Raw genomic sequence first — 9,915 nt, 5'->3', positions numbered from 1 at the left:
TGTGGGTTTGTCACAGATGGCTTTTATTATCTTAAGGTATGTCCTTGATTTTACTGAGGATTTTAATCATAAAGGGATGCTGGACTTTGTTAAATGCTTTTAATCATAAAGGGATGCTGAACTTTGTCAAATGCTTTGTCAAACTTTGTCAAATGCTTTTTTTGAGGTGATCACGTAATTTTTGTTTTTAATTCTTTTTATGTGGTGTATCACATTTGTTGACTTGCATGTATTAAACCTTCCCTGCATCCCTGTGATACAGCAAAGGCAGTGCTAAGAGGAAAGTTCATACCCTTAAATGTGTCCTCCAAAAAGGTTTATGTGTTAGGCGAGTCTCTTGAAGATAGCAGATACTTGGTTGGTGAATTCTGTTTTTCTGTATCCTTTAAGTAGAGCAATTAGGTCATTTACATTCAACATTAATATTGAGATGTGAGGTACTATTTATTCATTGTGCTATTTGTTGCCTGAATACCTTGTCTTTTTTCATTTTGTTCTTGCTATATAGGTCCTGTGAGATTCATGCTTTAATGAGGTTCTCCTTTGGTGTATTTCAAGAATTCCAAGAATTAGAGCTCCTTTAGCAGTTCTTGTCAAGGTGCTGACTTGGTAGTGGTAAATTCTCTCAGCATTTGTTCATCTGAAAAAGAATGTATCTTTCCTTCATTTATGAAGTTTATTTTCACTAGATGCAAAATTCTTGGCTGATAATTATTTTGTTTAAGGTGGCTAAACATACGGCCCTGATCCCTTCTAACTTGTAGGGTTTCTGATGAGAAATCTGCCATTGATCTGATAGGTTTTTCTTTATAGGTTAGCTGATGCTTTTGCCTCACAGTTCTTAAGATTCTTTTCTTCATCTTGACTTTGGATAACCTGATGATTATGTGCCTAGGTGATGATCTTTTTGTGACAAATTTCCCAGGTGTTCTTTGAGCTTGTTGTATTTAGATGTCTAGATCTCTAGCAAGGCCATGGAAATTTTCCTTGATTATTCCCTCAAATATGTTTTCCGATTTTTTTTTTTTTTTTTTTGAGACAGAGTCTTACTCTGTCACCCAGGCTGGAGTGCAGTGGCATGATCTTGGCTCACTGTAACCTCTGCCTTGTGGGTTCAAGTGATTCTCCTGCCTCAGTCTCCTGAGTAGCTGGGATTACAAGCATGTACCACCATGCCCAGCTAATTTTTCTATTTTTAGTAGAGATGGAGTTTCACCATGTTGGTCAGGCTGGTCTCGAACACCTCACCTCGTGATCCGCCCACCTCAGCCTCCTGAAGTGCTGGCATTACAGGTGTGAGCCACGGTGCCTGGCCTGTTTTCCAAACTTTTAGATTTCTCTTCTTCCTCAGGAGCACCAATTATTCTTAGGTTTGGTCATTTAACATAATCCCAAACTTCTTGGAGGCTTTTTTCATTTTTAAAAATTCTTTTTAGTTTGTCTTTGTTGGATTGAGTTAATTTGAAAGCCTTGTCTTTGAGCTTTGAAGTTCTTTCTTCTACTTGTTCAATTTTATTGCTGAGACTTTCCAGTATATTTTGCATTTCTCTAAGTCTATTCCTCATGGCCAGAAGTTGTGGTTGTTTTTTATTTATGCTGTTTTGGTGAAGATAATTCCCTTCATATCTTATTATTATTATTATTATTTAATTTCATTAAGTTGGATTTCATCTTTCTCTGGTGCCTCATTTATTGGCTTAATAATCGACCTTCTGAATTCTTTTTCTGGCAATTCAGCGATTTCATCTTCTTTGGATCCATTGCTGGTGAACCAGTGTGATCTTTTGGGGGCGTTAAAGAGCTTTGTTTTGTCGTATTACCAGAATTGTTCTTCTGGTTCTTTCTCATTTGGGTAGACTAAATCAGGGGGAAAATTCATTGCTCGAGGGCTGTAGTTCAGATTCTTTTGTCCCATGAGGTGCCCCTTTGATGTGGTGCTCTCCGCCTTCTTCTAGGGATGTTGCTTCCTGAGAGCCAAACTGCAGTGATTGTTATTTTTTTTCTGAATCTAGCCACCCAGTGCAGCCACTGGGCTCTGGGCTGGTACTGAGGGGTGTCTGCACAGAGTCCTGTGATGTGAACCGTCTTCAGGTCTCTCAGCCAAGGATGCCAGTGTTTTCGAACCAAACTGAGGGCCGGACTGCTGTTTCTTTTGGCCCAATAACAAGATGAAGATGAACTGGGGAGAAAGAGAGTTTTTATTTCTGTAACCAGCTACAGGGAGAAGGCCTGGAAATTATTGCCTGACCAATTCAAAATTACAGAGTTTTCCAGAGCTTATATATCTTTTAACTTGTATGTCTATGTGTATGTATGCATTCATCTAAAGACATGAGTAATTAACTTCTTTTAATTTATAACTAAGGTATGAGTCCTGAAGACCTTCTTTTGGAGCCTTAGTAAGTTTACTTAATCTAAATAGGTCCAGGTGCTGAGGTGATGACCTTATCTTGTCTCCTGCCAGATCATGGAAGTTTGGGGAGTTCCTTCAGACCTCCAATAAACTTGTTTGTGGAGTCCTGGGAGTTTCTTCAAATCCCCCATAAAACTTGTTTATTCCTAAACGGGTCCTGTTAAGAATTCCTTTATGATTTTGTCATGCTTTAAGGCCCAGGAAAGCCTAGGCAAAACTCTTGATGGGCTTTTGTTACACTCCAGCCTTTGGACTGGCTTTTTTAGCTTTTAATATTGAACTTAACCACTCAGTTGGTACTGAAACCATTGTCGAGGCCCGTGTTAGTGAAACCTGGCCTGCCACACCAGCACCTGCTCCGGTGGAGATGGCAGGGGAGTGAAGTGGGCTCTGGGAGAGTCCTTGGTTGTGGTTTTGTTTATTGCACTAGTTTTTTGTTCGTTGGCCTCCAGCCAGGAGGTGGCACTTTTGAGAGAGCATCTGCTGCAGTAGTATAGAGAGGATCAGGTGGTGGGCGGGACCCTAGAGCTCCCAAGAGATTTTGTCCTTTGGCTTCAGCTACCAGAGCAGGTAGAGAAAGACCATCAGGTAGAGGCAGGGTTAGGCATTTTTGAGCTCAAACTCTCATTGGGCGGGGTTTGCTGTGGCTGCTGTAGGTGTTAGGGGTGTGGTTACCAGGCGAATGGAGTCATGTTCCCAGTGGATTATGGCTGCTTCTGCTGTGTCATGCAGGTTACCAGGGACGTAGGGGAAAGCCAGCAGTTACAGGCCTCACCTAGCCCTCTTGCAGCCCAAAAGTCTGCTCTCACTTCCACAGTGCCCCCACCAACAGCACTGAGTTAATTTCCAGGCAGTGGGTGAGAAGGACTGAGAACTTGCCCCAGGCTACCAGCCTTCCAGGGGAGAAAGTAAGAAAGGCTTTCAGGTTTTGCACCTCCCTGCCTGCTGCAGCTTCTGTGCTATGTCTGCCCTTCAATTCACCTCCTCCCTCAAGTTCTGTCCAGGAAACTTAGCGTCTTGTTGAAATTGTTACAAAGATCAGCTGGAAGTTTCCTTCTCCCTCTGCTATTTTCCTAGTTCCTCTGCAGCCCTCCTCAAGAACCTCTGTGAGACAAAGTCAGAAATGGCTTTCCAGGGGACCAAGAGCGCCTACAAGGCTCTTCCCACTGTTTCTTTTACCCTTGTATTTTGCTCAGCTCTCTAAATTTGTCTCAGCTCCAGGTAAGGCCAAATCCTTCTGTGATATGGACCTTCAGGTTCCCTAGTGAGGGTGTGTGTTTGGGGGTGGATGATCCCCCTTTGACACTTTCACACTTTGGACACTCAGTTTTTTTTGGCTATTTCCAGGGGCCTACAGCAGCAATCTGCTTCCTTCAAAGGGTGTGTGGATTCTCTCGGCTTTCCTGGTATGTTCCTGTGATAGTTCCTGGAGCACACGTTCACGATGTGAGTCTCCACACACTGCCCTGTCCACTGGAGTGGGAGTTGCAAGTTTGTCCTGCCTCCAATCTGCCATTTTCCCCCACCCCATCCATCATTCTATTCTCTTTGTCTGTAAGTAAAACTTTTTATTTTGACTCCCATATATGAGTAAGAACATGCAACAGTTGTCTCTCTGTGTCTGGCTTAATTTACTTAACATAATGACTTTCAGTTCTATCATGTTGCTGCAAGTGACTTAATTTTATTTTTTTCCCTATGGCCAAGTAGTATGGCATTGTGTATATTTAGCAAATCTTTTTTGTTCATTCATCCATTGATGGACACTTAGGTTGATTTCATATCATTGCTATTGCAAATAGTGCTGCAATAACATGGGGGTACATGTATTCTTTTAATATACTGATTTCCTTTCCTTTGGATAAATACCTAGTTGTAAGATTGCTGGATCACAGGGTAGTTCTATTTTTAGTTTTACTGAGAAAACTTTATACTGTTTTCCATAATGGCTATAGTAATTTACATTCCCACCAAAAGTATATGAGTTCTTTTTTCTCTGCATCCTCATCAGCATCTGCTTTTTTTTTTTGGCAGAGGGTCTTTTTGACAACAACCATTCAACCATTCTAGCTGGGTAAGCTAATATCTCATTGTGGTTTTGATTTGCATTCCCTGATGATTAGTGATGTTGAGCATATTTTACATACCTGTTGGCCATTTGTACGTCTTCCTTTGAAAAACATCTATTCAGATTCTTTGCCTACTTTTTAATGGGACTGTTTACTTTTGCTATTGAGTTCCTCATGTATTCTGGATGTTAGTCCTTTGTTGGATAAATAGTTTGCAAATATTTTCTCTCATTCTGCGGCCTGTCTCTTCACTCTTGATTGTTTCCTTTGCTGTGCAGAAACTTTTTACTTTAACACAGCCCCATTTGTCTATTTCTTACTTTTGTTACTTGTGCTTTTGGGATTTAACCATGAAGTCATTGCTTAGATCAATGTCATGGAGTGTTTCCCCTATGTTTAGTTCTAATAATTTTATAGGTTTGGGTTTTACATTTAAGTATTTAATCCACTTTGAGTTGATTTTTTTTGTGTGTGGTGAGACTTAGGGATCTAGTTTTATATTTCTGCATATGGATATTCAGTTTTCCCAGCACTATTTATTAAAGAGGGTGTCTCTTTCCCAATATATGTTTTTGATACCTTTGTTAAAAATCAATTGGCTGTAAATAACGTGGATTTATTTCTGATTCTCTATTCTGTCAGTCTATGTGTCTATTTTAATACCAGCACCATGATATTTTGTTGGCTATAGCCTTGGAATATATTTTGAAGTCGGATAGTGTGATGTCTCCAGTTTTGTTCTTTCCATTCAGGATTACTTTGGCTATTTGGGCCCTGTTTTGGTTCCATATGAATTTTGGAATTTCTTTTTCTGTTTCTGTGAAAAATGACTTTAGCATTTCAATAGGGATTGCATTGAATCTGTAGGTGCTGTGGGTTGTGTGGTCATTTTAATGGTATTATTCTTTTAATTCATGAGTGTGGATAAAGTCTTCCCATTTCTGTCCTCCTCAAGTTCTTTCACCACTGTTTTGAGGTTTTCCTTATAGAAATCTTTTACCTCCTTGGTTACATTTATTTCTAAGTATTTTCTTTTAGCTTTTATAAATGGGATTTACTTATTGATTTCCTTTTCAGCTACTTCGTTTACGGTTCCTGGAAGTGTTATTGATTTTTGTATAATGATTTTGTATCCTATAACTTTACTGAATTTGTTTATTGGATCTAAAAGTTTTTGGTGGAGTCTTTTGATTTTTCTAAATAAAAGAACGTGTCATCTGCAAATAAGGACAATTTGACTTCCTCTTTTCTAATTTACTTATTTTCTCATTTATTTATATATTTGCCTAATTGCTCTGGGTTGGACATCCAGTACTATGTTGAATAGGAGTGGTGAAAGTGCATATTCTTATCTAGTTCGAATTCTTGGAGGAAAGGCTTTCAGATTTTCCCCATTCTGTATTATGTTTTCTGTGGGTTTGTCATATGTGGCCTTTGTTATGCTGAGATATGTTCCTTCTATGCCTAGTTTGTTGAGAGTTTTTATCATGAAGGGATGTTGAATTTTATCAAAACCACAATGACTTTTGCACCAACCTAATTTTATTTGTATTGGGTACTCCCAGTTTGGGATATATATATATTTATAATTATTCTATTCTCTTGCTAAATTTATCTTTTTGTAATTATATCAAACATGTTATTTGCATTTATGGCTTATTGCTTGTTACCCTGACCTAACAATGGTTTCAATTTGCTAATAGTCTGAGTACACATTTTGAACCCCAAGTGTTGATTTGCCAAGGACACTATCATAACCTTGTTAGTAACCTACAAATATACTTTAGTTTGAGAAAGCTAAAGAGATTCCCATAGGCTTCCTCAGCAAACATTGGGCTTGTCAGTGGTGGGTGTGTAAGCCCAACAAGTTACCCTGACCTAACAATGGTTTCAATTTGTCAAATATTTGTTACTTTGCTTACTGTCCTCCACCATTAGAGCACATGATACTTTGAATATGTTTTAAACAAAGGTTTTAAAGAAAGAAGGTTTCTGCGGGAAAATAGCTTTGTCTTTGTGGATGGCATTTTAAAATACATCCAAGAGGTAATAGTCTCTTGCTATCAACATCTCCTGAGATAACCAGTTCATGTTAGCCTTTTCTTTTTGTGTAATTTTTTTTGTTGCTTTCCTCTATATCAGTAAATACTTACCCTTCTTTTATTTTTATAATTTTTACCCAGATTATCCTCCTTGAAGTTAGATTGTTAAGTGCATTAAGATGACTGATCCAAAAAACTGGCAGCAACAAAAGTCTAGCCAATGATTTTCCCCTTCATCAGTTCATTATTATATGGAGTAGGGTTAGACAAACACAAAGAGATAGGCCTGCCTCATCCACTGAGGAGCGAAGAGACAAAGCCCACGAATCCCACATTTTAAAAAATGACAAGAAGGAATGACTTATTCTGAAGGAATGGTAGACAGTTATATTTAGAGATACTGTCACAGCATCATATTCAGTAACTGATCCTTCCTCCAAAACTCAAAAATGCAGTCTGTGTTTCACCAATATTATCAAGCAAAGAAAAAAATTGGAAACAGGGGAGTTTCTATAAGTGCTTATATCTTTCCTGTCACTTTTCCATATCTTTCCAAAAATATCTCAATAATGTATTCATCAATCCCTCTTTTCTTTAGCATACATATATTTTGACACAAATGCATTCAGTTGTGAAAGTTATCCTACCAGTCTCCTGTCACCCTCCCCACATTTAATAAGCAGATTTCAGTCCACTTTGTACATCCATGTATATGATAAATCTATTGTATATGATGCTTCATAACTTGTTATATTTCACTTGGAGTAAAATAGATTCCTTAATGAGATAATGAACATTCAAATTAGTGTACTAAGCTTGTTATAAGCCTTTAATAGTGGTAGTGGTATTTGCTTTGTTTTCTAAGGATGCAAATCCAAATCCCAAACGAGTGTCTCTCTTATTCAAGAGTCATTTTTATCCACCTGGAACTAAGGGTAATGGCCAATATAATCCACTTGCTAGCTTTAAGTCTTCCTGGATTCTTTCAGTAAATATTTTATTTTGGGTTGAACTGTGTGCTTCCAAAAGATATGTTGAAGTCCTAACCTCAGAATCCTCAGAAGGTGACCTTATTTGGAAATAGGGTCATTGCAGTTGTAATTGGTTAAGATGAGATCATACTGGAGCATGGTGAATTCTTGATTCAAGATGACTAGCGTCCTTGTAAGAACAGCAGAGACCAAGAGACACAAGACACATGATGGGAAAATGCCATGTGACAATGGAGGCAGAGACTGAAGCCCCTTGCAAGCTGAGGAATGCCAAGGATTCCTGACAAATCATCCAAAGTTAAGAAGAGGCAAGGGAAGATTTCCCCCTACCAATTTCAGGGAAGCTTGACCCTGCTGACACCTTGAGTTCAGACTTGAGCTTCCAGAACTGTAGATAACACATTGCTGGTGTTTTAAGCAATCGAGTTTGTGGTACTTTGTCATGGCAGCCCTAGGAAATTAATGCATAGTCCATAACTGATTTTTTGTTTCTAATTTCTTTATGTTGATAAGCATAACAATTATTGGTACATCTTCAGCTTCAAGACAGTGGGATGCATATTTTTTACACACATTGTTGCATTGCTTGAATGCCTCCATGCCTTTTCGTTTCATGTCCCCAAGAGACCACTTTCAAAGAGCTAATGAAGGCTTCCATTTGTTTATTCTAGTCCTTTTCTGAATTCAGAATGAAATTTTATGACAGGCACAGACCTATCCCACTTTAATTATCCCTCTTCAGGTCCATAAAATGTTCTGTAACTTACCATCTCATACATGGATTCCCTTGTTATCTTTCAGTTTTTATAAGGCTCATTTTGCAGACCAAATTGCCAATTCATACTCTTAGCTGCCTAAGAATTGTATATACTGTATTATTGTTTTTATTCTATAGTTTCTCTGATGATGAGATACAGTGTTAATTCTGCCACTGGGCAGATTTATCTTTTTCTTTTTTAAAGTGCAGTTATAGACCAGTCACAATGTTGCTACCTTTGAAGTTGAGTGTCAGTTTTCTGTGCTTGACATGGTGGAGAGTAGACATGGTGCTGCTTGTTTGGCATCCTCTGATAACTGGTAACAGGGAGGGGTCCATTTGTCTATGGGGTAAAAAACTCCTCAAGGAGATTAATATGTGGCCAAAGACATAGCAGGCCTTTTCAGGTATGCGGTGGATACCTCCAGTCCCCCTTTCTCATATTCTTGAATATCCCATTTCCGTTTAACTGGGAACACTTACGTGCGTTTATCTTTCTGTTGGAATGCTCTTCCCATATGACCCTTAATATTATGCATATTTCAGTTGTCAAAATAATTTTACATACTTTCCTAACAGAAGAAGCCTAAATCAATGCTTGACATGCCAATGATTGACTTTCAAAAGGCATGAACCTGGAGGCCTCCTATGGTAATTGTCTATGCTAAAATCCCCATGGTTGCCCCAGTGTAGCAGTAGTAGTGGAATTTGGCCAAAAGCTCCCATCATTATGATTGCATGTTGACACTTCTAGTAATATATGAGAATTGTGGTTTTAGAATTCCAAAGGTTTTGACAGGGCAATGGCTCTTAGAAGCTCCAAGAGCATCTGCTGTTGTTCAGAGCCCCTGCTGTTAACAGTTCAGAGCTCCATTCAAATTCAGCATTTCCTTATCCCCTGCCAGTTTTGTAAATGGAGAATAATAACATTTCCAGATATGATATATGATTTATTCATAAATCAATCACTCAATCAATTGTTTTAGTCTCTTGTTTTGATTTTAGAGCTCACAGAATAATAAGTTATTTTTGATTGTGTGAGGAATGTTTCCTAGTGATTTCAGCCCAAATAATTTCTAAAACTCCTCAGAAAAAAATACTGCATGTGTTTGACCCTGTATTTTAGAAAGTTTAATCAATCATTCTCTGATGGTTATATTATTTACCATCATTTGTAATTCAGTTTGACATTCAGACTGAAACAGAATTACATCATCAAAATAATTAATAACAGTAATTTTCAATTGAATATAATGTCTCCTCACTATAATGTGGCAATAAACAAGACAATTTAAAAGTCCTCTGGGAACATAGTAATTATGCATTGGTATCCATCTTTACTGGCTTTGAATTTGTTCTGAAATAGAAATAGAAGAAGATAATATACTAGTTAAATAGATCACAAAATACCGATCTCCCTAGCTTGATGCACATTTTGAATTGTTAACACAACTTTAGGTATGGCTGAGGTTATTGTAATGATCACATTGTTTAGTCCCAATAGTTAACAGTTAACCTCCAGGATCCATTGACTGCAGGCCATTCTGGATGATTATATGGGACAATTGTACTAATACATATATCCTTAATTAAAGTCAAAATTTCTTGATGAACCGTAGTATCCTACATTAGCCACTTGAAT

The sequence above is a fragment of the Mandrillus leucophaeus genome, unplaced genomic scaffold, assembly GCF_000951045.1.
Source record: "Mandrillus leucophaeus isolate KB7577 unplaced genomic scaffold, Mleu.le_1.0 Scaffold742, whole genome shotgun sequence".
Classification (NCBI taxonomy): Eukaryota; Metazoa; Chordata; class Mammalia; order Primates; family Cercopithecidae; genus Mandrillus; species Mandrillus leucophaeus.
This window is presented reverse-complemented; position numbering follows the sequence as displayed.